General features: G+C 38.7%; 1 pseudogene; it reads left to right on the top strand.

Moving 5' to 3' along the window:
• Window positions 1–843: 843 nt before the first annotated feature.
• Window positions 844–5367, top strand: LOC125547003 (annotated as a pseudogene).
• The last annotated feature ends 250 nt before the right edge of the window (window positions 5368–5617 follow it).

The following is a 5617-nucleotide window of genomic DNA, read 5'->3' as shown; positions in this document are numbered from 1 at the left end:
CCATTAAATCCCTCGCGACGAGATCTTCGAAACTAGATCCCATATCAATATATTTCGATAATTTTTTTTTGAGTTAAAAGTTGCCATATCTATTGCACATGAATTGACATGATGTTTACACTGAAATTGCCATGACATGTTTCAGCTATTTTCTTCTACATTTAAAAGTAAATTTTGATATATTATAAATCAGGAAATTAAGAAACTAGACTTGCCATGAACCATAAACTAAAATTGCCATGATACATGCACTTAAAATTGTCATGGTTCATACAAAAAATAATTTTCATGGTTAAAGTACTAGAATTACAATCATAAAAAATTAAAATTGCCACATGGCAACTTTAGTTTAAACATTATGGCAACTATAGTGTAAACATCATGACTTGGGCAATTTTTTTTCATCGAAACATATCAACATGGGGTCCAGTTTTGAAGATCTCGTCAAGACGGATTTAATGATGAAAACGGATTTTTATTTTGATTTTTTAATTAGGAGATAAAACATTTTTAAGCCAAAAACAAAAAGATTTCTGCTGATGTCATCTGTTTCTACGTGGCAAAATGAGTGGTGATGAAAGTGTGTGGGCGATGTGTAAGATGCCACACGTGTGGGTGCTAGTTTTTCCAAAAAAAGAAAAAGCATTCACGTCCAGCTGTTGCTTTGCTATCCACACCGCTCGGTCATGTTACGTGCTGCTCCGGCCCATGCACGGTGCGCGCGTGGGCCATCATTTGGTAAGGCCCATGAGGATATTCTGAGCCCATAAAAATAAAGCGTCAGTACAGTCCAAATTTAACATAGGAAAAAGGGACCAGCGGCCCAAAATGACTAGACCCTAAACCATCCCTCTTCTCCACTTCCCCTATCACTCCTTTGTCCGTGGAAAAAAGCTCGACCTGCTAATGGCGGCGGCGGCGGCGGACTTCACGCCAGAGCAAGCAGGCCATGTCGTACGCGCTCTGCAAGCACCTGAACCTCGATCCGGTTAGCCCCTCCATTCTTCCACTCTTAAAACCTTTGGGTTCTGATTTCTGTTGCTTCGGAGGCTCGGAGCGATAGTGTTCCGTGTTTGCTGTTTACTAGTCATGTGGGCGTGATTTTCATTCTTACAGGCGCGGGCTGAGATTTTTTAATTGCAGATTTGTGGGGCTCTGGGAATGGTTAGTTCACCGATAATTAAGTTTGCATAGTATCGTGGCTTAAATCTCATGTTGTTATTATGCTGCGTTGTGGAATTTAGGCATGGCGATTTTATACATGATTTGGTTGGGGAAAGTGAAGATATCTAAGTTACCTACAGTTAAATTGCTGGATCAGTTAGGGGCCTGAATAATACCTGTTATATTATGAAGATTCTCCCGTTAGGGGTCCGTTTTGCTATCGAGATTGTTTTGCTGTGCAAAAATAATACGTTACGGAATACATAATTTGTTAAATAAGTGAGTTGTCTAAATAAGTTCAGAATGTCAAGTTACTCGTATGTTTTGTGCAAGATAAAGAGGTAGAACTATATTTGGTCAAACATATGTTAATATGCAAGAGCTATAGACATCCAACATACATCTTTCGCGCTAAATATCCTAGTTAATATGGCTGCGTACTTCTCTCTGGTTACGGAGTAATTGTTATCAATCGGGTTGGAACAGAACATTCTTGTTCTTATGCTTGTTATACTAATCGCTGAAAGGTGCTTGTTTGATTGCCAAGAATGTGACAAGGAATTGAGTAGCCTAGTTAGATCATATTCTGTGGCTACCATCTGGCACATGGCTAGAACATACTGAGTTCAATAGTTTTGTTGCAAAGATGAAGCTTGAAACACTGGACCTCCAATATTTTTGATACTTAGATGTAAAGAGGCCTTCACCACATGCAGCATATGCCCTTGCTCCTTGGCATAGTCTCTGTCATATATCTTAATTTTTATGGAGTAGTGTATTCTCTTGTTCAAAACATTTGCCTCATTTTTTTCTTCTGGTGGCTGGCCATGGTCTGATATGGCACTAATTGAGTAACTTAGGGATGACTTCTATTTTGGGTACCCCTGGTCCCTGGACCAACATGTGTAGTGCACAATGTGCAAACTTTGATGCGTACTATGTACCGTGATCATTGTTTTTAAGGCGGTAAGGCGACCTAAGGCGAGCACCACCCGCTCTAGCGCCTAGGCGACGCCTAAGCGCCTAAGGCGGGCATAGTTGTAAGGTGCTGCCCGGGCGCCTTATCGCCTAAGCGTCCAAGGCAGGACGCCTTAAAACAATGACCGTGTTATCTTTCGTAATTTGCTACTTCTTATGAACAAATTTTGCCCTTCTCACTCTTATCAAGCTTTATTTGCATGGAGTTTTATTGCTAGAAACAGTTGCTAATTTATCTGCTGAATATTACAGAATAGCATATCCAGTACACTTGTCAAGGAGAATGATATTGCGAGCCTATTCTCACATATCGTGACCTCACCGCAGGATGAGGTAACTGTTTTTGCATGTATGTGCAATGTACATTAATTCTGTTCACTACTGCTTATGTACTCTTACACAATCTCCTTTTCTTCATTGGTAGGTCAAGAAGTGGGTTGAGTTCTCCAGCAATTTTGTTCTAACTGATGGAGAACAGCATGCGTTACTTGGTAATTTGAATCAACATTTGTCCCAGATGTCGGTACTATTAAGCTGGTTTCAAACCATCAGCGGCGGACATTATTGTGTTTGCAACCGTGCATGTTTTCATGGTATGTATGTTATAACTTTACCCATTTACATGAACACCGTCATATCTTCATTTGGGATGTATTTTTGTGGTCACTGTCTTACTACTCAATAGATATGCCTTTTCAGACATTTACTTCCCCAAGTTCTAATTGTACATTGCTTTTTTCAGTGTCATCTTAGTGACAGTGAGTTGCAGAAATATCCAAATATATTGCGGTGGATGGACTACATTCAGGTTTGAGATGGATCTTTTTTTTATAATGGCATCTATTTTTTGTCTTATCTTGTTCCTGTGGGCTGTACACACCATCTCTTCTAGAATCAAAGAATCAAATCCATATAGATTTGAGTTTCTTGCCAACACAGAACTAAATACATCTCCAATGTTTTCCGTCTCATTTCTTATCAGTCACTATGCCCATTCAATGATGTCATTTTAATCTCATATCTGAAATTACTGGACCAGATCTTGGAAATAGCCATGTTTTCAACTATCAATTTTATCTGATATTTGAAGCCTACCCAGCACACTTCCGTAAAACTGGCTTTTACACCTTTCGACACTAACTCATGGTTTATATTGTAATTTGTAGCTGGGCAGTTATTTTAGTATCATTTTATAACCATAGCTTTATGCTGGTGGGAGTCTCTTCTAAAAAATAAATACCAGATTGTTGTTAATATTATGCCCACATTGTCAGGCATTTATATCATCTCATGTGAATTTACTGCTTGATGCAGAATGTTGTTGATTTTGGTACGATGCTGCAAAAGATAAACTTGACCAAATCTATCTTCAACCCACCTGCACCTGCACCTTCTGTAAGTAATTTTTTGGTGATCTGGAAGTATTTTATGTTTTCCTTCTAAATTAATTTACTTCATATAAAACTGTATGGGAAATTATCCCTGTAGCATGCTGTTGCTAATTACTGTGTTACAAGATCAAATTTGTGCTTGATCTGCTAAATAAGTGCTTGTTTACATTTGTAGAATCTAACCAATACTATACTGTTGTTAGTACTACTAAAGTGCGAAAACATTAATCTTCAGAGAATTGATAAATCACTGATACACTGTTTCTTTCAACTATCCTCAAAATGTCTATCAAAATGATTATGTTTAAATCATAAAAATAACCATACCATTTCTTAATTCTACTTGACAGCACCCAAAGAAAGCTGATAAAGGAGATGGTGAACCAAATTCCAAGAAAGCTGTTGCAGGACAGAAGGTTGCGGATAAGTCAGATGGAGCTGCTGACTCCAAAAAGGCTGCAGGGGAGGTACTGATCCACATTAGTTATTGATATTTCTGGACTGTTATTATTTGTAGAAGGCACTCGTGGTACATCGTGCTGTGAAGATTTGGCTGGAACTTTACCATTTTACTGCATTTCTGGCCTTAGTAATGCATGGTAAACTATAGGATATGTTTGGTTGATGCTATTGCTATATCATAGGCCTATTAATTTTTTCCAGCCATTGGCTGCCCAAAAGACCGGTAATACTATCAGACTACTTGACCCTTTGTTGACCAAAGTTTTGGCAAGATATTAATGGAAGGAGAGCAGGTTAGCTTTCATGGGCAGCCAATATTTTGGCAACTAAACAAGCAAGACCCAGAATATCATAGGCTGCCAAAATTTTGGTCGAGCAAATTTGGGCACCAAACTAAACATACCCTTTGTTCTGATTCATGTAGCCACTTGTGCAATACACCAGAGAACATGAAAGACTGTAAGTATTAAAATGTTTGGTTATGTACTCCCTCCGATCCATTAATAAGTGTCGTAGTTTTGAACTAACCTTAGTTCAAAACTGCAACACTTATCGGAGGGAGTACAACTTCTGCATAGCGGTGTTGATTTTCATGTTGTTGTTGTTGTTGTTGTTTGTTGTGGTGTTGATTTTCATGTTTGTACACCATTATCAGAACTTATTTCTTGTACAATATGTCATTTTCTATTAGTTGGTGAGTTTCTTTGCTGTGTTGATTCTTGTCAGAATAAGATCCCTGGGGATAAGGCAAATCCTGCTTCTGCCAAAAACAACAAACCTTCTGGGGATAAAAAGAAAGTCCAAGAGAAAACTGCCGGCAAAGCAACAGAGGCAGCTGCAGATAAAGCTCCACAGAAAAGTGCAGAAAAGGATTCTGAGTGCAGTGTTAGTATCCTGAATATACAGGTCGGCGTTATTCGCAAAGCATGGAAGCACCCATCAGCTGACAGGTACAATAAATTTCCAACACCTGTAAAAAGGTCCTCTGTTTATTTGTCAGTCTTCTTTCTGACATTCCAACTGGTTATCTTTGCAGTCTTCTGGTGGAGGAGATAGATTTGGGAGATGGCAATGTGCGTCAAGTTGTTAGTGGTCTTGCGAAGTTCTTCAGCCCAGATGAACTTGTTGTAAGTAGTCAACAGCAGCAATGAACTTGAATGATTCTTGTTCATTTTTCTCTCTTATACATGATTCTGTGTTCTGATGTAAATATTTGCCCTTGCTTTTGAAGAATCGCCATGTTGTCTTGATCACGAATGTGAAGCCTGGGAAGCTGCGGGATGTAATGTCTGCTGGATTGGTATGCTCTGTTGCATCCTATTGTAATTGTGTTCTATCCCTAAGCAAAGCTTCTTGAATTTTGGCTATTAATTTGTTTACCATCTTTCCCCAAAATACTACTGTGGTGAAACGCAAGCTCCAGGCAAGCCTTGCTGTGCACTGCTAACTCACTAGGCATGTGCATATTACTAGACCTCATACTGATAGACTCTAAAATTATCACTATAACTCATGGAAGAGAATGATAAACTATTTTGAAATGAACTTATGATGTGAAACCCTTACCATGTAGTTACAGTATCTGAAGTGGAACAATGATAAATTTATGATGTGAAACCCTT

Source organism: Triticum urartu, chromosome 3, assembly GCF_003073215.2.
Source record: "Triticum urartu cultivar G1812 chromosome 3, Tu2.1, whole genome shotgun sequence".
Taxonomy (NCBI): domain Eukaryota; kingdom Viridiplantae; phylum Streptophyta; class Magnoliopsida; order Poales; family Poaceae; genus Triticum; species Triticum urartu.
This window is presented reverse-complemented; position numbering and strand designations above follow the sequence as displayed.